General features: G+C 52.4%; 1 protein-coding gene and 1 long non-coding RNA gene across 11 annotated transcripts in view; one reads left to right on the top strand and one right to left on the bottom strand.

The window, feature by feature from the left end:
• The window catches only part of IQSEC1 (IQ motif and Sec7 domain ArfGEF 1), a 689,800-nt gene that overhangs the window by 202,979 nt on the left and 461,597 nt on the right, over nt 1-25,224 (top strand). The gene's annotated exons all lie outside the window — the stretch shown is intronic.
• Nucleotides 132-25,120, bottom strand: LOC123384142. 3 transcript variants are annotated; one of them, XR_006594827.1, is made up of 4 exons: nt 21,989-25,120; nt 10,475-13,340; nt 2,887-9,292; nt 132-1,729 (listed from the first exon to the last, which is right to left on the bottom strand). It is a non-coding gene; the product is annotated as an uncharacterized LOC123384142 (long non-coding RNA). The 3 variants fall into 3 exon arrangements; XR_006594828.1 differs by lacking the exon at nt 21,989-25,120 and having other exon boundaries at nt 10,475-10,627; nt 13,082-13,553; XR_006594826.1 differs by lacking the exon at nt 21,989-25,120 and having other exon boundaries at nt 10,475-13,553.

A 25,224-nucleotide genomic window follows, 5' to 3' on the forward strand; every position in this document is an offset into this window, starting at 1 on the left:
TCTCTCTGTCTCTCTCTCTCTCTCAAAAAACAAAAGTAGAGTTTTTAAAACATGAGGCAGAAGGATGCTCATGAAACAGTGGTCACGAAAAAGCTAACACAAAATGCCTTGAAAAAACGACCAGTAGAAAATTCACAAAAAGGCAGAGTGGTTCATTCCAGGTGGTGAGATTATGGGTGACTTTCGTTTCGTTTGTACCGTGCTGTGATTTTCTAGGTTTTTAGAATTTCAAGGCTGTAAGGTATCAGTGGCAGCATGAGGGGCTGGTCCCCTGGGCTCCCTGGGTGAAGGACCCGGGAGCTTGGCTGCAGGCTGTGACAGGCCAGGCTGGCACACAGCGTGGGGAGGTACGGGTCCCTCGCGGGTCTTGCTGAGCCACATTCTGAGGCCAGCTGGCAGCGAGCCAAGGGCTCCATCGTCTCGTCCGTGGCCACGGGGGCTTACCTGGAGTGACAGACCCAGCGGCTCAAAGTTCTGGGAGATCAGGCAGTCGGAGGCAGAGTCCTAGACCTTGAGTGGAGGTCCTGGCAAAACCATACTGTTAAGAAAGCACTGACCACCCTGAGGCCATATTTGGGGTTCCCTCCTGATGTTGGGCAGTGCTTCCTCTTGGAACGTGAGTAATGGAACCCGCTTTGGTCCTAATCCTGTGATATCTGTCACCTACCCACTGTGTGGCCTTTGGTGAGGCACTTGGCCTCTCGGAGCCTGTTTAGTTCCTTCGTGCATAAGATGGAGACAGTAAGTCTCACCTGAACTGATTCCTGGGAAGATTAAACAAGTAGGAAGCGTCTAACTGCCCACTGCCTTTACTTATCTGAATGATTCCTAGAGGGCCTGGACTTTGCCATTGGAGTGGGAAATGGTGTTGCTTTTCTCTACCACTGCCCTGATCAGCCCTGGCCCATCTTCTTCTGGCTCCTGGATGACCTCTGGGGTCACACGGAGGCCCCGAGGCCTCCCTGGTTCCCTGGTGGTCACCTGAGCCAAGCCACACCCGCTTCACATCGAAAATGGCAAAAGCAGCGAGGAGTGGCCAGGGATCTGCCAGCTTTGTGGCATCTCACATGGTCACTGTTGCTCTGGGCTGGCATTTCATTAAGATGTAAGCCTTCCCATAAAACCACCCGACCCTTCAACTATTTTCATCATTTCCGCTAACTCCGCACGGCTGGTTAGCTTTAATGGGTCACGGAGCTGGCACTGGACATCTCTTCTCAAGCAGATCTGAGATGATATATTTGGGAGAAGTGGATGCACACGTAGGATTGTGAGGGTGTGAACTCCAAGGCCTCGAACTTCCATAATGGCTGTTCCCCCCACCCCCAGACGTCTGTTCGGTCACTGGTTTTATGAATGTGTTTGGAGTGCGTACTCGGGGCCCAGCCACGCTCCACGGGAGTGAGAAGGGGACGTCATCTGATGCGGATGAATCGGGGGCCCATGGGCCGTAGCCCCCTGTAGGAGGCACCAGGCAGTGCAGATCCGTGGATTCTCCCCCAACACCCACTCATGTGCTCACAGCGGGTTAGCCCGCTGTGCCACAGGGAAGCAGCGTTGCCCCAGGGTTAAGGGCACGGCGTGGTGAAGGCTGAATTCCCTGCCCAACTCCTGCTGCTGTGTGACTTTGGGCACATTACTTGGCCTCATTCACCGGCACAATTTCGTGGAGCTGTGCTCAGGATTAAATGCGTCAAGAGCTCAGAACCATACTTGCATACAGCAAATGCTAAAAAAAAAAAATGGAGACTGATTACCCCAGGCCAGATGCTGGGTCGCAAATTAAGAAGGGTCCTGTGCCCCAGGAGGTGGCATGGGGGTGGGGAGCTGGGGAGGCAGACACACAATGCAGAGTCACAGTGGAGGTAGGGTAGTGGGGGGAGGTGACAGGGTGGGTCACAATGGGGTGTGGGCAGTGGGAGCCCCGGGGGTGGGTCACAATAGGGTGTGGGTAGCGGGGGGCCCGGGGGTGCGTCACAATGGGGTGTGGGCAGCGGGGGCGCCGGGGGTGGTCACAATGGGGTATGGGCAGTGGGAGCCCCAGGGTGGGTCACAATAGGGTGTGGGTAGCGGGGGCGGGGGGGGCCCGGGGGTGGGTCACAATGGGGTGTGGGCAGCGGGAGCCCCGGGGGTGGGTCACAATGGGGTATGGGCAGTGGGAGCCCCAGGGTGGGTCACAATAGGGTGTGGGTAGCGGGGGCGGGGGGGGGGGGCCCGGGGGTGCGTCACAATGCGGTGTGGGCAGCGGGGACACCAGGGGTGGGTCACAATGGGGTGTGGGCAGTGGGAGCCCCGGGGGTGGGTCACAATGGGGTTTGGGCAGCGGGAGCCCCGGGGGTGGGTCACAATGGGGTATGGGCAGTGGGAGCCCCAGGGTAGGTCACAAGAGGGTGTGGGTAGCGGGGGGGGGGGGAGAGGGGCCCGGGGGTGCGTCACAATGGGGTGTGGGCAGCGGGGGCGCCGGGGGTGTGTCACAATGGCCTGTGGGCAGCGGGGACACCAGGGGTGGGTCACAATGGGGTAAGGGCAGCGGGGGGCCCCGGGGGTGGGTCACAATAGGGTGTGGGCAGCGGGTTCCCCGGGGATGGGTCACAATGGGATGTGGGCAGCAGGGCGCCAGGGGTGGGTCACAATGGGGTGTGGGCAGCGGGAGCCCGGGGGGTGGGTCACAATGGCGTGTGGGCAGTGGGAGCCCCCGGTCCCCTTCCAGGGACTGCCCACCTGGTGGGGAAGGAATGCGCTGGGTGGAAACACTCTGGATATCACCCTCTCTTTCCTGTGCACCCACTGGGGACCAGACCTCAGCCGGTGGATGTCCCAGCTCTCCCTACCCCACCCTCCCCCCTGCGGTCCCCCTCCTCCCTTCTGCCCTGGCTCCGGACTCACCTGCTCTCACTGGCCACAGGTGCAGGGTCCATCATGGCCCCCTTCCCTTCATGTCTCACTTTGGCCACCTCCAGAAGCTGACTTGGATGACCACGCATAGCAGGCTCTTTTTGCCCAGATGTTGGGTCAACAGTAATCCACTTATCTCACTGGAAAGTCTCAAGACACCACATAAAACCAAATCATGGCTCTGTGCCCTCTGTATACATGACAGAGAACCCCAATATAACAGACTGGTGAGCAAGGAGGTGGGGGGAGATCAGAGGGTCCCTAGTAATGGCCCCCGAGTTGGAACTACTGAGAGGCTTGTCACCTCTGGGTCCCCCAGGAGATTCACTCCTCCCTCCCCTTCATCCCCGACCAGAAACACTCCAGATTTGTGCCAGCAGACTGGTTGACTGTACTGTGTTTTAAAGGACAAGGAGTGCATAATTCACTCATTTATTCACTCAACAAACACGTTTATATGGTGGAGGTTCCAAGGGGCACAGGAACCAGTTCCTGCCCTTCAGAGCTGAGGCCACCGGGAAAATAGGTAAGGGAGCGTGGAGTGCAGTTCCAGAGTCAGGTTCAGATCGCAGCTCTACCGCTGACTCGCCATGTGACCTTGGGGAAGTCACTGAACCTCTCGGGGCCTCAGTCTTCCCACCTATCAAATGCATACACTAGTTTTGCCCGCCTCGAGGACAGCTGTGAAATTGAAATAAGGTCATTTAGAGAAGCTGTGGGAACACTGCCCAGGGCAAAGTGCGGCAAGTATTTACTGCTCATTTAGCGGCCATTACTGAGCACCTACTATGTGCCAGGCACCAGGGATGCAGCAGTGATGGAGACACTGATGGGGTGCTAGGCCCCGGAGGGGTAGACAGGTGAGCAGTGCGGAATACCCAGGAGACCCCAGGTGTGGGAAAGCAGAGGCTCCTGGGGATCACACTCCCTCCACCTTTTCCTGCCCTGAACCTACAGCTGCTGGCCCCTCCTGCTCACCTGCCAGCCAGACCCCATTGTCCTGCGGCATCTGGGGAGCGCTTTGTCCTAGCTCTTGCCAGCTGGGGGACCTCAGGACACTGCCTTGGCCTCTTTCTTGACCTGCTTTCTTTCTGTGAGGGAGGACCCAGCCCCTTCCACGGGGGTTCAGCGAGGAGCAGGGGACAGAGTGGATGGCATCCAGCCAGCAGGGTCAGCTCCTGCGGTGACCGGGAAGCAGCTGGTCAGCTTTAAACACACCTGCAGCTCCCCTGTGGCTCGCGGAGCGTCGTGGTCTGTGGTCTGCAGAGGTGGCCCAGGGCGGGTGGTGTATCTGTGCCCCAGGTGTGGTGTAGGGGGGTTAATTAAAAAGGTGGCTGGGAGATGAATTTCTGGAAACACAAATTGGAAACCAGTGGAGGCTATTGATCTGCCTAATGGGAAGCCGATGGTTTCTGAGCGTGCAGACAGCCCCGGCACAGGCAGGTGGCAGGAATCGATGTGGCCCCTTCCCCGAGCTGATCGGGGTGCACTGGGAACATGGGTCGGGGAGGGGCCGAGAAGGTGCCATACAGTTCTGTGTCTGAACCTTCCTCTTCTTGGCTATTGAGAACACCCAGGGCAGAGGAGACCCCGCGGCTTTCTGTGCCTGTGTGGACCCCAAGGCTCTAAGTTCCTGTCAGGTGGCCTAATGCTGCTGCTACAGAAATTCTCTTTTGAGGTGTTTGTGAATCCCAAGCCCTCCCACCACTGAAAGTCAAGTCTGGAACTCTAAAAGGAAGCATAGGGAGGGAGGCCACATGGAGGAGAGGAGAGGATCCGATAGAGGTTGCTATGTGTCCATGGAGCCCATCCTTCCTCTGCCTCCCTGTCCCTCCCTTCTTCTTCTCTCACCCATTCCCCTTTCTCTGTTATAGCCGAAATTGGTCACAGCCCCGTGGAAGAAGAAAGATGCCTGATGTGTCACTAGGGAGGTGAGGGATCCTTTTGAGGCATGCCCAGTGGGAGGACTTTCTTTTTCTTCCGGTTGAGTCTAGTTTCTCTTCACTCTTTGAACACTTGGAGACATGAATTAATTCCCCTGGTCACTGTGTCACTCATTTGTCGGCTCACTCGGCTGCTCACCCCATCCGTGTCTTCCCATCTTTATTGAGCTCAGCCTTTTTTGTCAAGCAAGAAGGGAGATTTCTTAGGAGAACATAGACAGCCCAAGGACAAGCAGAGAGTAGAGTAGCTGGTCCTCCCCAAAGATGGGAGCCAGCAACTGTTTAAGACATGAGAAGCCAAGCCTGCTGTATCTTTTCGCCATTCTGGGGTCACACATTCACTCACCTCTGCTCCTCTTTGTACATCACTAGACCCTTCCATCTTTTCAATCTCTTGGCTTCTCTCCATTTCCACTGCCATGACCCTAGTGTAAAGTACTTTTCTTTTTTTTTTTGCCTGGGCAACTGAGGCAGCCTCCTGAATTTTCTCCCGAATCCCACCCTTGCCCACTTCCAATCTGTGTCTCTCACTACAGCCAGAGGGATTTTTAGAAATGAACAGTTTATTCAACAGATTTCACTGATCCTAGGAAAGACGTCAAACTCATAAGCACGGTGTGGAACTGGATTACCACTCCCCCACATTCGGTGCCCTGTATCGAAGTGCCCTGCTCGGTGGGAGGATTATACAGCACGGCCCATTTTGTCCTCAGGCATGGCAGAGGGGCTGCTGAACAGTGAAAACAGATGTGAGCACACGCGTTAAGAACCAGTGAGTAATTTACCACTTTTCTTTTCCTTTTTCCACGACAATGGCAATATTCCAGATAGAGACAGACTGCTCTGTCAACCTGAGTCCAGAGGGGAGAAGAGACGAAGGAGAGCCACATGTGCATGTAGTCTGAGACATAAAGAAACTTTATTGTAGGCCACTGAGATTTAGAGAATTGTGTGTTACGCAGCGTAATCCATCCTAACCTAACCGATACGCATAATCCATGAACTCTTGCCCATCGCCCCATTGCTTTGCGGAGGCACCACTGGCCTTTCGGTCCTTACACAAGTTGCTCCCTCCCTCCTTACAACATTTGTCTGTGACTCTCTCTCTCCTGGGAAAGTTCTTCACTCCCACTGTTGGGCAGTTGACAGTTACTCACCAGTGAGGTCTTGGCTTCGCTGTGAAGTACTCAGGAAAGGATGGCCTGGTCTCTGTTCAGAATACCTAGAATTTACCTTCTTTGTCATTAGAGCTCTTTCACTACACTCTAAGTTGGAGGAAAACAGAGCCCAGGGATTTAGATCATGCTTCTTTGAGGCCCTACTCCACCCCCCACCCATGTGCCCGGGCCCATGCTGAGGGGCTGGAGGTAAGGGGGTACATCAGCCCTGCGCCCTGCTCCCACAACCTGCCCCGTGACGGGGGAGATAGGTGTGCAAGCGGCAGCATTTGAACCCATTATGATCGTTCTAGCAGGAAATTAGTGTAAAGAGGCCAGCGAGAAGGCCGGGAAGAGGGGGAGTCAGAGACGGCTTTGAGGAGGATTTGGAGGTGTCCAGGTGGGGGAGCTTCCTGGGAGAGTGGGCGATGGGGGGATCTGACGGAGGGATTGTAGGGCAAGAAGTGGTGCCCAGAGTTTCCAGGACTTGAAAGAGGATGAACCCAGGAGAAGTTGGAACCAGAAGTAAATATCTGGCGTCTGTGTGTATTCCTGGGAACACAAGTGAGCGTTCCTGTTGGAGTGCCTTTGCAAGCTCATGGTGTTGGCTTCTTGGGGTCGAGGGATGGTGATAACGATGACAGTGGGTTCCAAGCCCTTTCACACCGTGGATATCAGTGGCAGGCTCTGATCCGAGGGTGTGGTGGGCGTGTGTGGGCAGCTGTGTTCCCGGACACAGCAGCGGGAGAGACATCTTTGTCTCCACTCTGCTCAATGGACATGTGTGGATGCCTTAAATTCCTGACTTTGTCTTCTTCTAAGAAAACCCGCCACGGTTCTTTCTAGTGAATCAAGGCTTCCTGTGTACACAGCCCCGTAGTCATTTAAAACGTGTATCAGGTGAACAAAATGAAAGAGAGACGAATCGCCGAAGCATCACGTCCCTGGGTATGATGTCTCTCCGCGTGATCTTGTTGTTAAAAGAATCCACAGGGACCAGGATGAAACCAGATGCTCCATGATTAGGGGCTGTGGTCACTCATCAGGCCCCTGCTCTGGGGAAGTGAGGTGTTTCCTGGGGTTTGAGGGCCCTGATGGGACATGACAGAAAAGCTTCTCAGCCTCCCAGAAGGTTGGAGGGTGGGCAGTGATGCTGGAAAAGTCACCCCCCTCTGTGGCCCTTGAGTTTCTCGCTGTTGGAATAGGGAGGGAGGTACCATTCCCCGACTGCCAACCTCACTGGCTGTGCGGCTGAGGCAGTAGGTGGACAGTTCTCGGAGAAGCCCATTGATTCCAAGGAATTGTGGCTGTTTGATGGTATTATCTTCATGCGGGTGTGAGGTGGCCCCTGCTGGGCTCCCCATACTGGAGGGGACAGACACCCACAGAAACTGGACCAGACCCAGCACACAAGCTCTCCTCGGGAAAGCTGACCTCTGTGTGGTGGTTGTCTAGAGGAAGGCACGTCAGCGCTCACTGGGGGGATGGGGGGTGGGAGGTAGATGGAATAGCACAACCAAGGAGGAGTCTTGTGAGCTGGGACCATAAGGGGAGGAAGAGGGGACAGGCGGGGGCAGGGGGGCAGGTAGCGAGGGGAGCAGAGGAGCAAAGGCCTGCAGGCCCAGGCAGACCTAGGCGGTGGTGAAAGGAACGCCATCCTCCTGCCTCGGAGAGCTGGTTGAATCTGGCACAACGGGGCCGCTTCCACGGCTCTCTGGGCTAGAGGGTGAAGCTGAGCTCCTGCCTGGCCCTCCGCCCATCTTGCCGTTTTCAGGTCCAGCAGAGCTCACCCGCAGAGCGTAGACATGAGCCTGCCCACCCGACGGATGGGAGCACGGGCTCTGGTCAGATGATGGGGGGGCCAGGGGCCCCCCCGCGGCGGACCGGAGGCCACAGGCGTGGGCAGTGTAGACGCTGAGGCTGCACGCTGCCAGGGTCCGGCTAGGGTCAGTACCAAAGCCAGTCGGCTCCTCCCTAGGGCCCCTGCCTCTCAGACTAGCTAGTGCCTGCTGGTGAGGCATCAGAACCTTCCAGGCCACAGCTGGAGGGATCTGGGTCTCTCCAGATCAGCACGTAGGTATCACTTAGTGTGCCCTCTCAGACTGGCATTCCCGGCAGCCTGCAGGGCCCAGCTGCAGAGCCCAACGCTGCGTGTCTGTGCTCCATGTGAAACAGTGCTGCAATGCACGAGTAGTGTCCGCAGCGGGTCAGGAAGGGGAGGCCTGGGTTATGCACGCCAGCCATTTGGCACTCCTGGTACACCCCCTCATTTTGCATATGAAGAAACGAGGCCCAGAGGGAAGAATGCCCTCGTCCAATTGCCTGTCCTTTCACTTCCCGCTCTGGCCTCTCGACGGAACTCTTGGGACCCCCCGTGACACCACGTGAAAACAGTCAACTATGTGTGTGACAAGGAAATCATACTGGATGTGTCTGGACCCACACCATGTTTCTCTTCTTGTTTTTCCCCTTTGCCTCTGTTCTGTTTTAATACTTCGTGTGTTTCGTGCATTCTGAAGGATGGTGGGACAATGAACATCCGTGGGCCCACAGCTCAACTCCAGAACTAGAACATTCCCAGTCACTTCCATCTCCTCCTTGCCTGCAGGTCACCCCTCTCTGCAATTTGGTGTTTGTTTGTTTGCCATTCTCTTGCTCACAGGCCGACTGAATAAGCCTAAACATTAGATTGCTTCTTCGTTCTCAAGCTCTAAAAACTTCCTCTCTGTACGTAGATCTCTAAAATTTGCATTTTTGTACTCAACATTTCCCTCTCTCTGAGCTTGAGCCGTGCTGCTGTGTAGCTGGAGTTTGCTGTCACCAGTGTGGAAAGAAATTGTGTGACCGTGCTACAATTTCTTTTTGCATTGCTCTGTCAGGGAGTATCTGGGTCATTTCCTCTCTCCCCCTCCTCTTGCTAACAGTGCTGCGACGAACTCTTCTTGGGTGTGCCTTGTGTGGCTCCTGGGAGTGGATTTGCAGGGTGCTAAGGCATGGGACTGGTCAACCTAACAAGAAAAGGCCAAAGCGGTTTTCAGTGTGGCCAGACCAGGTTTCACACTCATCAACCGTGGGTGCCAGCTGATCTCCATCCTTTCAGACCCTCGGTGCTGTCAGATGTCACATGTCTTCCTCACTGTGAGCCTGATGGATGTGAAATCTCTCACGGGGACCTTACCTTGCACTTCCCTGCATCCTCGTGACATCGGGCAGCTTTTCCCGTGTTCATCTGTGCACTCCGTTTCCTCCTCTACGACATGCCTGCTGTGGTCTTTTTGCTCATTGCCTCTCTTCTTCCTGTGGATTTGTAGGACTTCTTTATGTATTCTGGATACTGATCCTTTGCTAGTTGTACATATACTTTTAGTGATTTGTCTTTCCACCCGTCATTTGGTGAAAGGAAATTTACGTTTTACTGCAGTGAAAACTATCGATTTTTTTTATGCTTACTGAGCTTTTAACACCTTGGTAAAGAAATTGTTCCCAACGCCAAGTTTGCAAAGATATTCCCCCACAATATCCCCCTCTTCAACTTCTCTCTTTCAAATATAGATTTTTAATGTGTCTGGAATGGTTTCCGATGTCCCAGCACCGTCTACTAACTGGGCCGCCTTTCTCCAGTCACATGTCAAGAAGCCTTTTTAAAACTCCTAAGTACTGAGCTCTTCAGATCTCTGATCATTTGTAGCACACCTGCAGTCATTCATGCCTGCTGTCCGCGTGTTCTCCCCTCTCCCTCTTTCTACCATTGCGATCCCTGGTACGTGCAGGTGCCCCAGGAGGCCCTGTGTAGCCATGTATGGATTTTTTTCTATGTTTCTTTCTTTATCATTTTTTGAGAAGGAGAGAGAGAGAGAGTGGGGAAGGGGCAGAGACAGAGAAAATCCTAAGCAGGCTCCATGCTGTCGGTGCAGAGCCCGATGTGGGGCTCGGTCCCCTGACTGTGAGATCGTGACCTGGGCTGACAGCAAGAGTCAGACGCTTAACCGTCGGAGTCACCCAGGCGCCCCATCCATGGATGTTTTTGTGAGGATGAGGAAACAGGAGCACAGAGGAGGGTTGAGTTTGTAATGGCCACACAACGACCGTGTTGGGTGACCCCAACGTGGAGTCTGTCTCCGATTCTCTGAAGGCGGGTTCTGTGTTCCTTCCTCTTGGTGTCTGGCTGTGCACAGTAGGGCTGGTGGGTTGGGACCCAGGACCCTGGGGCTGTCAGTGGAGGGATCGGACATGACAGCCTGCCTTTCCGTTTCCATCCCATGGGCTCCCCAGAGCTGGTGTGAAAGCCATTTGGGCACATTGTCCCTGGGGGCCTGAAAACCTCCTGCCACCTCTGCCTCTCACCCCTGCCTCATCCCTCCTGCTGTCGTTTTGATGATGAAGCAGCTGAGGTTTAACTCCTGCCTCTCACTCCCCACCGGCTCCTTGCCCGGTAAGGGGAGGGAGAGCCCTGGGAGCAGTACCCCAGCACCCTCAAACCTGGAACAGAGTCGAATCCTTGCCGGGAAGGCTCCACCCTTGCTCTGAGTGATGCAGAGTCATGGCCTCTGATGATGTGGATGACAACTCACTTCTGCAGCATTTGTGATGTGCCGGGGCCCGGTCTGAGCATTCCGTGGGGTCCTCGTCACCCTGTGTGGAGACACTGTTTTTACACTCATCTTATAGATGCGGAAGCTGAGGCTCAGAGCCGTTATGAGGCTCCAGATTCCACGCTCTTTACCACGAGACTGCATGGTCCCTTTGGACCCCGACCAGGCCCTAGCTCTCCCTCCTGGTGACTGGCCCAGGACCCGGGGATGGGTCTGCCATGGGGCCCCTCACGGAGTGCAGAAGAGCTTTGTCCCTGAACCCTGGATCCATGGTGGGTCTGGGCCTGCCCTGGGCCTCCTTGGCCCTGGAGGGTGCCCTCCCCGGCTTCCGAGGCTGAGCCAGGCCAGCCGGTGTTGCTCCTGTTTGCGGCCAGGGAGTCCCAGCTCCAGTTAGAGACTTCTCTCTTTTGTAGGCTCTAGAAACTTTGAGAAGGGCCCTAAATGGTGGGCCCTCGATTAAGGGGTTTCAGAAGGCAGGAGCCCCAGGGACGCCTTGCTTTGCGAAGCCCCTTGTGTTCCAGGAACTGCTCTCTGTGGCCACCTCAAGACGAGGTGTTTTTGACAAACATGTGTCACCTGCATGACACTTGTAAGCAGTTATGCCATGGCCATAAATCTGGGCTTGTGCTGCCGAGTGCCATACCGGCTCCTACATGTGGCTGAAGCACTGCCAACGGTGTCTCTGCTGGTTTGTCTGGCAGTGGGGGGTGCCAGGCTGCTTCAGGACACATCGGCTCCCAGCCAGTGGCTGTATGCTATGAAGTCCCAATGCCGACGTCTTTCTCAGCATCCCACCCTCCCTTCCTAACCTTCGCTGGCTCCCACTGGATGTCTCACAATGTGGACACTTTTGCACCCAGTCATGCTAATTGCTCTGAAAAGAAATAAAGCGGGAGGAGTGTGCAGGGAGTGACGCAGGCCATTTGTAAGAAAGATCTGTGATCTCCGGTTTGTTTAACAAACCTACTGGGTCAGAGCCTGAAGGAAATGGGGGGGAGCCGTGCGGGTATCCGGGAAGAGCATGCTAGTCAGGAGAGCTGCACATGCAAAGGCCCGGAGGTCAGGTTGGGTCTTATGGGTTGGAGGCAGGTGTGTCTGGAGTGCAGTGAGAGGCGCAAAGCTGGGAGCAGGGTGGGAGTAGGGAGCATCGTGTGGGATGGTGAGGCATTTGGCTTTCACCTGGAGTGTCACGGAAAGCGGCTGGAAGGCCCTGGGTAGGTCCAGGAAACCGCAGAGGAGGCCAGATGGCTTAGGCGCAGCCACTCCCGGGCCAACTATACCTTGGTCGTAACTGTGCTGACTGCAGATCCTAGCTGTAGAGCAGAACCCAGGTGACAGCAAACATGAGGGCCAGGTGACGGTCCCGAGGCCACCAGTCCATCTGTCTGCAGCCAGGCCTCTGCCTATAGATCCTGCAGCCTGTGCATCCTGCCCAGAATGCTGGGATGCCGGGATCAGTTAGTTTCTGCTGCGGAATAACCACCCCGAAATGTAGCGGCTTGCACCAACTGTTGACTTAGCTGGGCAGCTAGCTGCTCGGGCAGGTCTTCCGGGCTCCCTCAAGCATGTGTGGTCAATGGCAGGGGTCGGCTGATTGCCGGCTGGCTGTTGGCCGGGGAGACTAGGGGCGGTGGTGAGTAGGCTACACGTGTCCCATTCTTCCAGGAGGCCGTCTGGGCTTCTGCACATGGTGGTGCCAGGGTCCCGAGAGGGTGGGCACGCAAGGCCACGAGGCTCTTTGAGGCCTACGCCTGAAATTGGCACGGCATCATTTCCACCACATTCTGTCGGCCAGAGCAAGTCACGGAGCCAGCGCAGATTCAAAGCGGGGGGATCTAGACCCCACCCCTGATGGGAAGAGCTGCCCCATCATAGTGCAAAGGGTACGGAGACAGGGGGGTGGAGGAACAGAGCTGTTTAGGGGTCAACCGCAGTGTCCCGTGTTCTGGAGAGAGGAGCAAGGCAGGAGCCAGGGCCCCAGAACAGTCAGCCATGGCTGTGTCTCTGTCGCCCTGAAGAAACCAGACCCCCAACAATCCAGGACTAGGCAGAGGAAGCTCAGACCATTTGTTCCTTTGTCACCAAATGCCACCTAGCCAGTAGCGATAGACTCAACAGTCCCCATGGAGGTGTCTTTCTCTAGGGTGCTTACACCCAAGGACTGCGGAGATCATATGAAACATCGCACACCTTTGGCACCACCTCTTCCAGGAAGCCCTCCAGGCTTCTTCTGGGCTCTCCCAGGCTCACCGCCCTCCCCCCGTCACAGAAGACAGGGTATTTGTGTCCCTCATTGGTACACGTGTGTGTCAGCCTCCTGAGTCAGAAAGGCCAAGGCCTGAGGACGGGGCTGTGTCTCACTCACCCCAAATCCCTACTCCTAGCTGGGAGTGTGCACTGAGGATGAGGCTGGCAAGGTATGGGTATACTGGGGACCTGCATTCAGTGCTGACTCACAGTTGATGTCTGCAAGGGAAGGGGAAGGTCACTGTACCTGGTAGCAGGCCCCAGATGAACTCGGCCTGGAGCCGGGACGGGGGGTGCTGGGAACGCATGCTGGATGCAGGTGGCAGCCAGAGCTCAGCGGAGCAAGGGCAAAGACCACAGTCCTCTTGCAGACAGAAATGGGTCTCAAGCTCTGGGCGCCAGCACCAAGGCAGGAAGGCAGCCCACAGGAGAGCGTGCAGAGAAGCCACTCCGGGTGTTCAAGGCCAGCACTGGGCAGATGGAAAGGCAGGCAGGGCCTGCCAACCCTGAGGAAAAAAGAAACATCAGCCACGTTTGGCTATAGTCAGCTTTCGTTTACTGGAGTTTCCCTTGCCTGAGATCCACTGTACCCAAAATCAATATTATTAGCATTAAAAAAGAGAAGCCAACTAGGAGGTAGCAACCCCGAATGCACTGTGGTTTCGGTGCCATCCCAGCGCAGGAGAAAAACCTTCATCACCTTCTCATGCATACCAGAGACAAGGGAGGGAAGAATGGCGGCGGCGGGGGTGGGGGGGGGAGCTGTCTTCACGAGGCCTCCAGGAGTGCCTCCCTGGGGCTCATAGTGAGTTAAGCCAGCCAGGCTTGCGAGTGTGCCAGCTCGTCCTGCCCACCTGGCGTCAGCACCATTGCCCCGGGCTGGGCCGGGCCGTCTCCCTTGGGGAGAGAGCTTGAAGCTTTTGCAGTTTGTAGTGGTCTGTTGTATTTAGAAACCCGAGCATCCCAGGGTCATAAATTACCTTGAACTAGTTTGCTAACCCTTGTGACTCGGTACAGCGCCTTCTCAGAAGCGGCCAGTTATGTCACGGACTGAGTGAGGCGTGGCCCAGTCCCCGCAGTGAGGCAGCGTGTGCCAGGCCTGGCGTGGATGGTAGCCACCCAGGACCACGGGGACGATGCAGGGAGGTGCCGCAGGTCTGTGCACGGCATTTCTGTGGAAATGCACTCCAGAAGGGAGAAGGGTCTGTGAGTCCATGAAGTGGGATTCTCACTCCCGGCACGTGGTCGTGAGAGCTGTACCACATGGAAGAGGCAGAGGGCACCGTGTAGTTCAGCATTCCTGTTACGTCCCTGCTGGAGGATCAGCTCCTGCTTGCACCTTCCCAGGGATGGGGGCTCATCGCTGCCTGAGACATTGCACATGGACAGGAAGTTAGCTTCCCGCAAATTCCAGCTCCATCATCTGGGTACATGTTCTGAATCGGTGCTTGCAACAGCCTGGACAGAGTGGGAGGCCGTTGCAAGGCTGCTGGCCAGCTAGGACGGCTCTCCCAGCCTTTCCTCCATTGCCACAGCCCTCTGGGCACAACAGGTGCTAAAGGGCCCATCTGGTTAGACATTCCGAGTGTTACCCCTGCACTGCAAGTTCATTGGCCACGGCAATGTTGACATCAAGAGAAACACGTGTCATTTTCTCATCTCTAGAAAGAGCTCCAACGCCCTCCCTGTTTTGTATTCGAAAGCAGAGGGGTGACCCACACTTTCTGGGGTCATGGGGAGGAGATTCAGGTGTGAAGGGAGCATCTGCTTGTAATGTGGGATCCAGTTCCAGGATCCCCTGGCGTTCCTTGAAATTTGCTGGAGAAACACAACCCATTTGATGTGCAAAACCAGGCTTCCAACAGAATGGGACAGCTGAAACAGCCCAAAAATGGACAAACCGCATGAAACAGGTTTTGAAGGCTGCAGCCTTTCAGGCAGTCTGAGCCTCCCCGAGCAGCAGGGAACGGGTTTTGCCAGGAGACGCCTGTTTGCGATGGCGCGCGCGCTACTTTCCCCCCGCCGAGACAGGTGCAAACTCAGATGTATTCATTTTCCACAAACGAAACGAGTCGGTTTTGACCATGTTGCAGACCTAGGACTTGGCACCCTTGTTCCCGGGGGGTATGTGTCTGGTTTTCACTCCATTCCGAAGGAGCCTGTGGAGGCTCCCAACTTTGAACCTTCTAAATTTTTTTTTTCAACGTTTTTATTTATTTTTGGAACAGAGAGAGACAGAGCATGAACGGAGGAGGGGCAGAGAGAGAGGGAGACACAGAATCGGGAAACAGGCTCCAGGCTCTGAGCCATCAGCCCAGAGCCTGACGCGGGGCTCGAACTCACGGACCGCGAGATCGTGACCTGGCTGAAGTCGGACGCTTAACCGACTGCGCCACCCAGGCGCCCCTCCCAACTTTGAACCTTCTAATGATAATGATTTACTGGTTTCAGGGGGTTCGGGGTGGGGGTGGCGGGGGGAGGTGGGACAAGAAGAGTGATGCAGAGTTTGGAGTCTGAAGGAATGATTAGCTGCGTGGAGGGCCCGGGGCCAGTGCTGATGCTGTAGTTAAGGCACAAGGACTTTCCGCAGCACCAAAGCATCACCTTTTGCTTCTCATCAACCCCTTGAAACGAGCTCAGTCATGTTCACTGATAGGAATCAGTACCACGTAATGAGTGTCCGCCGTGGGTCAGGGCCTCACCGCACCTGTACAACCAACCCCACCCGTTCAAGAGGGTTATGGTGCGCCCCAGTGTTTGAGCTCTGGGAGACTGGGGTAGAGAAATGCTGAACAGCTTCCCTAGACAACACGGCTTTCAAATGCAGATCTGAGACTTCCCACCCAAAGCCTTTCCAGGTCCTGTCCTTGGTGCCTGTGGAAAGTACAGATTTCCAGGCCCTGTCCTTGACATGTCTGACTCGGTAGGGTCGGGGGGCGGGGCCCGAGACTCTGAATTTTGCCCCCTTCCCGCGTGATTCCAGCAGGCAGCCTGGACACCCAGCCTCTGTCCAAGCAGGCCAGCGTCCAGTATTCGGCTGTGCCCAGCTCACCAGTGTGAGCTCAGAAACACCGAACCAAGCAGTTCCCCTGGATCCCCCCACCCCCCACCCCTGGCACAAGAATCCTAAAACCCTGACTGGCATTTTCCAGAGGTCCCAGCAAGCTTCTCGGGACCCTGAGCAGCCAGCCAGTGAAACCTGAGGACTGCTTGTTTGGGGAGTGTGGGGGCTGCTTCTGGAGAAGGTGGGCTTGGTTACAAGTGTTGTCTTCATTGGAACGACGACGTGGAAGGGAAAGCAATGAGTCCAAATTAATCCGTTTTCCTGTGAACGTCTCCCACCACCCCGTGCCAAGGCGAGGCAGCCTTTGTAATTAACTGACTGGGCCTTTTCTCCCCCCAAACCCAAAATGGGAGCGTGTGATTTATTTTGTGTGCGAGGTGGTATGAGAATTGCCAAAGTTGGCAGATGAGGCTGGGATGTTGGTGGAGCTGGGTAAACAGGGCTGAGCTGTCTGTCACCTCCAGGTCGGAATGGGGAGCTGGCTCCAAAGCAGGGACAGGGGCCGGGGCCACGGAGGTGCTGTGCGTGCCGAGGGCTGAGCAGGTGGCCTTGGGAGGAGAGCAGAAACTTCTTAGCACTGTGGATGGGAGTAGAGGCACTACAGTTCTGAAATCAAACCCTTCTCCTCGTCCTACCCTGTGTCACCACGGACCAGACACTGAACTCTCCAAGCGTCAGAGTCCACGTGGGTTCAGCGGTCTTTACTGAGTGCCTGCCGTATGTAGTGGACCCGAGTTCATCTGCCTGATGCGCATAAAGACCATCACTGAGACACGGGGTATAAAGCAAAGCAAGTGTTTATCCCAGAGGCAGGAGGGCGAGCCTCACATCCACCTCCCTAGAGGAGGAGAGTCAGGGGTACTTAGTGGCGAAGGAAAAAGGTCAGGGTACAGAGTTGCGGCTGCTAGCCCTTTGGTTACCCTTTTCAGTCCCCAGGGTCTTTTGACCCGTCCTCATTCTTGTGGGTATTGGGACCACCACCCGGCCGCGGCCGTTACTTCCTGCTGAGGTGGGGTGGAGACTGGGGTTAGACAAGGGGAAACTTTGGGGTGGAAAGGAATGTCCTGCATTACCGGGATTTTTGTACTTTGGTCAATAGTTCCTGTACCATGTTGTGTCTAGGGCTTTAGGGGTACTAGAGAACAACAGGCAGCATGTTGTCCTCGTGGCTTGATTCCCTTGGACCAGTTCCCCCGCGTCGGAGGTTCAGGTCCGGCAGAGGCTCACTGGTCTGAGCCGGGTCCCTTTCGACCTCCTCCCTGCTGACAGGTGTAGGGAACCTGTGGATTCTTGTCATTCAAGTGTGAATCCACGGCTCAATTCCCTGTAGTCTCCGGGGAGTGGGGGGTCAACGGCACCTCACAGGGTCTGACCTGTCCAGTGAGGCTGGAGCTGGTCCTCTGGGCTCCCGCTCTTCAGGTCTTTAGTGACATCTTTAGTGACACCTTTGGATGTCACCAAGGGATTCAGGCAGCGTGAAGACACATCTGTGAGGTACATCCGCCTGCCGGAAGCAAACGCAGGCCCTGGATGTATCCAAATCGCTGGTGGGAGCCCCGCCAGCACCTCCTAGGTCACGAAAGAACATAGAAAGTCTTGCATATGACATTCCACAGGGGCTTAAACCAAGCCCTCTTCTAGGGACCACTCTTTCCCAAAGCAGGGCAGATGGCACGGGTTGTTCCCAAGTGAAGTGGGTTTCTTGGCAGAGCTTTGCCAAAGTTCATTTTTTTCCCTTTTTCCACTCTCTCGGTGTCTCCAGGAAGCGTGTGATTTCCACTGAATGCCCAAGGCCTTGGACGCTGTGGTTGTCACTCCATTGTCACTCTGAATTATTAGCGGCAGTCCAAACCTAGAAATGATCTCGCTTCAAAGCATTTTGACCACTCCCGAGGCCTTCTCTGAACAGCAGGGAGGAACCTCAACCCCGTTGATAAAGGTGTCTGCAGATACAAGCAAACCCCGAGAATTTCCCATTGTTCTTTGCATTCTGGGAAAGGCTGCGTGCCGGTCTTCCCCAGGTTTGGGGCGTCTCAGTTGTATACCCTTGAGAACTTGTGGGCACCCAGTCTTAGGGTTGTTTTTAGCACAAGCGTTGCCTTTTGTAGCATTTCGCTGAAATCGGAGCCCGCAGTATACTTCTGGATCCACTGGAGAGGGGCATCTTTCCCATAACGGGTGCTTCGAGGAATGTGGCTAATTATTTCTTTCATCAGATGCTCTAGGGTAAGGATTCCTTCTATTTCCAGCCGGTGTCAAGGCCAGCACGGTGTCCAAACCCCCACTCCTTACTTAACTCCTCTTTGGTCCTCCAAGGGACGTTGGGGTTGATATGTAGTTAAGTCTATCTTTGGCACGAGAGCTCTTCCAGAGGGTCTTGGAGTCTTTGACGGGCTGCCAGCATGGTTCCCTTGGGCAGTCGGTCCACTTTGTGGCGTCTTCCGCAGCGGACGGTAGCTGATGGGTCACCACTGCACCCAGCTCTTGCTTGTCTTTGACCCGTGACACTGTCCCCATCCGTGAACACGTCCACGTCTGGATGCTCCGATGGCAGCTTGTCCAGTCGGGATGGCTGCGATCAGCTTGTTCAGCTCTCCGTGTGTCTCTGGTGATCTTTCTGAGTGGCCCTTAGGTCACCGGGCCACTTTTCTCTCACGTGTACCTCGGCGGGCCTGGCTTCGGTTTGCGGGGCTTCAGGGAAAAGCAGTGTTCGTTCTCAGGGCTTCCAGTCCACACGGTGGGAGAAAACTGGAAACCTTAGTTTGGAGAGTCAGGGTCAGATATTCAAGGAAACCAGAAGAAGTCAGGACCCAGCCCAGGTGTATAGACAACCAACGAAGCCTCCCAGACGGCTCATCAGAACCATGATCTTACATTTTCACAGGTGTGTTACTGGAACAATCTCTCTCTCTGAAACCACCCTCATCTCCACCAAAGAGAGCCAGATTAGGACACGTTTGTTTGTGAAATTGTCCAGTTGAAGCTGGGCCTGTTTACACAAGCGCCATCACAACGGTGATTGGTCATATAGGTGTTGGGTTTTTCAATCTGCTTCGCTGGAACTTTTCGTAAGGAATGTCAGATTGAACTTTTAACAGCCTTGTCAGGCTAAAGAAGCCAAGCCAAATACTGGCCATCAGCCTTTGCCTGCCATACCTATAGGTGTGGGTGGCTCCCTCTCTTCTCGAGATCCCCCAAATACCCTGAGGTTCCTGCACCTGCCAGGAAGTGACGACCTTCCTTATTCACCTGGTAGGGCTGCTGGAAACTTTGTAAGCAAGGTACGAGGCCAGTTTTCCAAGGGGCTTCATTGGCTCGGCAAAGTCAACCGTAATTAGCTCCTTAAAGCTCTCTGATTGTAGCTGAGTCTAGGCATATCTCCCTCAACTATGACATTCCAGTCAAAGCCTTGGCAACATGACCAATGTTTCCAGTGGCGTCCTGTTGCAAGGAGAACGGATTCGTATCGAACTTCTGCAAATAAATACACTGCCGTGAAAATACGAGAATACTCCCTGAGAGTTTTGAATTCTGGTGATACCACGTAGGGAGAAAGGGATAAATGTTTCCTATCTGTTTATGAAGAAATTATTTACCAAGCATCTACCAAATGTCATAGGCAGACTTAAATTTAGAAGAGCAAACATTAGAGGACCAGCAATGTTTACACAAGGGTCTGTTTGAAAGCAGTTTCCCCATTAGTTCTGGGACTTCTTACTAAGCTTAGCTTTATGATCCTGAAGGGATCAGAGAGCTGTATTTGTCAATGCAGTGCAGCTGGCAAGGAGATTCTGTGACACACGCTACTTCAGTGGTTAGTAGTACAAGCGATGACGCTATACCAGGACATATCAAACCCTTAGGAATCTTATAAAATCTCTAGGACACTTAGAGCAATCACCCATACAACAAAGCCTAAGAAGGTTCCTCATCGCTTATTTGATGATGCCTCCCATGTCATTTGACACACCAGGGAATAAGCCTAATTCGTCAAAAAGACTTCCATTCACAAGCTGGGTTTTTGGAAGTTGGTGAAATACCAGAAGGTTTCAAAACACGTGCCTAAATAGGATTACAGATCACTACAAAACAGGATACTTATTTAGCCGGGATGGCAAGAAGAGATTCTCAAGGTAAATGCAGACAGCAAGGTAAATGGAGCTGTGAGCAAACCTTAGCTCTCTTAACACTGAGCAGATTCAACTTTCTTAAGGAAGCAAAGACCTAACAGAGACAAGACATAGAAACTTTGTTTTTCTAGGCAGCTTAAAGATAAAGAAAAACCTCTGTTGATAATTTAGACCCATCATCTAAGAAGCCTCTGTCACATGAACAGCGAGAAAACCCAAATTCCAGTCTTACACCGTTGTACTTTGGATATTAAAACTCATTCGTTGCAACAAGATGAATTTTTTAAAAGATATGCAGTCCCTTCTTTCTTCCTCCGTGTCACATCCCACGTTGATACATACTTATTTGGACAAGGACATCCAGGGCACTGCATGGGTCTGAGTTCTTGTGGCGGGTGTTGGGATGTGCTGACCAGAATGTCCGGCAGGAACCCAGGTCTCCCAGCCATAGCAATGCTGCCTACAGCCTTCGACGCTCAGACATCATCAGGGATCGCCGTGACTGTAGGCAGCGGCCTTGCCAAGGGCATTGCCCGCTGCCCAGGTGGTCACATCCAAAGACGCTTACGAAGAGCCAGCCCCTTCCACCTAAGTTTGGATGCTTCCGAAGGGCAGTCCAACTTTCGGGACGGCTCAGAGAGTCGGCTAAGGCTTCCGTTGAAGTGTCACTGCTCAACTTCTGCCTGACATCGTTCTCTGCCTCCCCCTTCTCTTCCCCGGGGGTCGATCGCTGCCCTCATAAACTTGTTTCTTACATGCGATACTCCAGAATCTCGGCCCCGACCATGCATAGCATTTCTTTCGAAAGATTCCCTTCTCGCAAACCTTCTGCAATTTTCCCTTTCGCATTCCTTCAGATTTTGTCCTACGTTTTCCCCTCTTTGTTTTTTTTTTAATTTTGTTTGAGAGAGAGAGAGAGCACAAGCGGGGGAGGGGGGGAGAGAGAGACACAGAGAGACACACAGAGAGAGAATCTCAAGCAGGCTCCACTTGGAGCCTGACACGGGGCTCAATCCCACAACTCTGGGATTATGACTTGCGCAGAGGTCAGGAGCGGGATGCTCAACAGACTGAGCCACCCAGGTACCCCAAGTTTTCCCTCTTTGAATAACCAGTCTCACTTTCACTAAATACAGAATTTTTTCCCTTATTTGGTCAAGTAGCCTTAATTACATTTGTTAAAATTATTTACATCTGTCTGTCTGTCCTTCGCTTGCCCGTAAAGCTTCAGAAGCCATTGGACAGGGCTCTAACGTCTTTCTCTTTTCCATCACATTTTGTGACAGTCACAACGCCAACAGCTGGTTTGACTTACAGTAAACACAAGCAGAGTGAAACTATCACATTTAATGTTGGCAATTCTAAAGACTTATGTCCATTTTAACTAAACAAACAACGTTACATTAGCTTTCGTACCAAATATTTTCCAAGATCACTTGAACTTGAAAGACACCTGGGGTTAGTTTCTATCTTTCTGAGTTTTAGAACGCCCAGTTCTTTTTTTTTCTTTTAATTTTTTTAAGTTTATTTACTTTTGAGAGAGAGAGACAGACAGACAGAGACAGAGCGTGAATGGGGGAGGATTAGAGAGAGAGGGAGACACAGAATCTCAAGCAGGCTCCAGTCTCTGAGCCCTCAGCACAGAGCCCTACGTGGGGCTCGAACCCACAGACCACAAGATCATGACCTGGGCTGAAGTCAGACGCTTAACCGAGCGAGCCACCCAGGCGCCCCTAGAACACCCAGTTCTTACAAGCACTTGCCTTCAAACCAGCTAAGTAGAGCACTTTTACAAATTAATTTTCACAACCACCACCCGGAGGTAGAGAAACTATCTCACATTTACAACATACATAGACACACGTACCATTCCACAAACAGGGTGCAAGCAAAACCTTAAAGGCCCAGTTTCCTAATATCTCCCTTTTACCAAACACAGCTAAGTGCGAGATGGTCTTACCATTTATGGATCCCTTCATCGGTCGTCTTTCTCAGGAGTCTGATGAATGTTGTGGTGGAGCAGAGTTGCCAAAACAAACGATGGCCTCGTTTGGGAGACTCCAGCCCATAGGGCTGGATGTGCAGATAGATTGTCCTTTCCCAGTGTCCAACGAGGACATGGCTTGTTGTATTCAAAGATGCCCAAAGCAGTCAAAGCAGCTGACAGACCAATTGAAGCCCAGGTTACCTCCGTGAATTCTCCCCTCCCCACCCCACCCCCTGCCCCGCTTCAGCTGTGTCCAGTCTGCGGTGTGGCCCATCCGTTGTGGACGGAGGCTCTCAGAAGAGGTCCATAGATGTTCAGCCTGATTCTGGAGACACTGCTGGTCCTCTCTTTCCACAGACAAGAGAAAGGTCTCTTTTGTCGCTGAGAAAATAACTCATCTGGCTGGATATTTTAGAAAACTCCTCTGGTGACTGTCTGGAAGGTGGCCCAGAGATATTTAGGGTGCATCAAAGCAATGGCGGCCTGATAGAACTAGTTAGGAAGTGTTCTTTCCTGAATTTTTTGGAAGAGTTTGAGAAGATTGGTGTCAATTCTTCCAATGTTTGGTAGAATTCACCAGTGAGGCTGTCAGATCCGGGGCTTTTTTTGGTCAAGTGATCTTCGATTACAGCCTCAGGCTCCTCCCTAGTTATGTACGAATCTCTTCCGATTTTCTCTTTCTTTGTGATTTAGTCTTGGTAGGTTTTCTAGGTCTAGAAATTGGTCCATTGTATCTGGATTCTCCAATTAGCTGGAATACACTTGTTGATAGCACTCTAACCCTTCCTACGTCTGTAAGGAGTCAGTGGCAATGCAGTCATTGAGTCTTCTCTGCCTCCACCGGCAATCCGGCTAGCAGTTTGGTGTTTTCAAAGGACCAGCTCTTGGGTCCATTGATTATCTCTTTCGTTTTTCTAGCCTCTGTTTCATTTATCTCCGCTCTAATCTTTATTATGTCCTTCCCTTTGCTACCTTTGGCTTTTTCTAGTTTCTTAAGTTGCACGTCTATGGTGTTGATTTAAGATCTGTCTTGATGTTTACTGTGAGCGTTTACAGCTATAAATTTCCCCCTCGCCACTGCTTTGTTGTTTTCCAGGAGTTTTGACGCGTCGTGTTTCATTTCCCTTCACCTCTACGTATGTTCGCATTCCACTGTGATTTCTTCTTCGACACATTGGTTCTTTGAGAGTGTGTTTTCAGTTTTCACAGCTGTTTAAATTTTCCACTCTTCCTTCTGTTACCCATTTCTGACTTCATCTTCTTGTGGTTGGAAAAGATACTTTGTATGATATCTATCTTGTGAAATCTACTGAGACTTAACTCGTGACCTAATGCAAAGACTGTCTCAGAGAAGGTCCCGCGTGCCGTTATTGTTGGGTGGGGTCCCGTGCCCGTCTGTTAGATCTGGCTGGGCTATGGTGTTCTTCAAATCCTCTGTGTCCTTACTTACCTTCTGTCTGGTTGTCCTGTCCGTTATTGACAGTGGGATATGGAAGGCTCCAACGATTATTATAGAACTATTTTTCCCTTCAGTTCTGTCGATAATGGCCTCTCATTATGTGTGTAAATGTTTATCATCTTTTCTTCTTGCTGTACTGAACCTCTTAATTCATATAAAATGTCCTTCTTTGTCTCTTGTAACATTTTCCGATTTAACGTCTGTTCTGTCTGGTATTATTACAGCCACTCCACCCTTTCTTTTGGCTGCATTTGCATGGATTATCTTTTTCCTTCCTTTCACATTCACCTTTTTTGTGTCTTTGGATCTGAGTCCCTTGTAGGTAACAGAGAGTTGGATCCTATGTTTTTATCCATTTCACTAATCTGTTTAATCTGCTTACATTTAAAGTCATTACTGATAAGGAAGGAATTCCTTCTGTGGTTTGCTCTTTGTTTTCTATATGCCTTAATTGCTTTCTGTCTCAAACTTTCTGCATGACTATCTTCTTTTGCATTTAGTTGATTTTTTTTTTTGTAGTGAAACATTTTAATTCCCTTCTCATTTCCTTTTGTGTATGTTCTGTGGCGTGTGTGTGTGTGTGTGTGTGTGTGGTTGTGTGTGGTTACCATGGGATTGCTTTTAACATCCTAAAGTTACAACATTGTAGTGTCAATTTATACCAGCTTAACCTCAATAACACATGAAAACTCAGCTACTTTACAGCCCTGACCCCACCTTCTGTCAGTTGTTAATGTCACAAAATCACATCTTTATGCATCTTGTGTCCAAAAGCATAGATGAATAATTAGGTTTTTAAATATATCAGTCTCTTAACATAGAGAACAAAAAGTAGAGCTACAGACCAAAGTCATAACAGTACTAGCGTTCATAATTGTCTGTCTGTTTACCTTTACCGGAGATTATCTCTTCAGAAGGCTTCGAGTTACTTGTTCAGTGCCCTTTCATTTCAACCTTAAGGACCCCCTTCACTGCAGGGCCGGTCTAGTCATCAGGGCAAGGCTTTCAGCTTTGGTTGATCTGGGAATGTCTTCATTTCTTCCTCATTTTTGAAGGACAGTTTTCCCAAATGTAGGATTCTTGGTTGACAGCTTTTTTCCTTCAGTGCTTTAAACACATCAACCCATGCCTTCTAGCCTCCAAGGTTTCTGATGAGAAATCTCCTCACAACCTTATCAGTGAAAATATGATGAGAAGCAATCTTCCTCTGAGCTTTATAGATGTTAATAATGAGCCTTATCGTGTTGTACACAACACAACATTTCCTTATATGTTGTAGCACCATTTTGAGACCAGGAACTGGGTATTTTAAGTGTAGACATTACGAGGTCTATACAAGCCAAAATTACAGTTTTCTAAACTTGAAGTGAAAAGGCCACTGAACCATCTTATAGATTTTGATTTCTAACAAAGTAAATATCAATCTTGAAAAGCCCACACAAACAAACAAAAAGCCCATTGGGGGTCTTTTTTTTTTTTATTGAGTAAAGGGGTTTTGGGAATAAAAAGTGAGGAAACCACTGGGGTCTCAGACATCCCCAGCCATGATTGCATAATTGGCCCATTTCTTGCTGTGCCCTCACATGTGCCTTCACATTGTGAAGTCATGGCAAGACCTGTCTATATAAGACCCTGGCTCGGCTGGGTGTTTGGTCTTACAGCCCAGGAAGCTTTGGTGACCTGTCGGCCTTTGACCCTAGCTAGTTTGATTTTGACTTCTCTTTTTTTCATTTTGTTTATTTTTTTATTT

Source organism: Felis catus, chromosome A2 (genome assembly GCF_018350175.1).
Source record: "Felis catus isolate Fca126 chromosome A2, F.catus_Fca126_mat1.0, whole genome shotgun sequence".
NCBI classification, from domain to species: Eukaryota; Metazoa; Chordata; class Mammalia; order Carnivora; family Felidae; genus Felis; species Felis catus.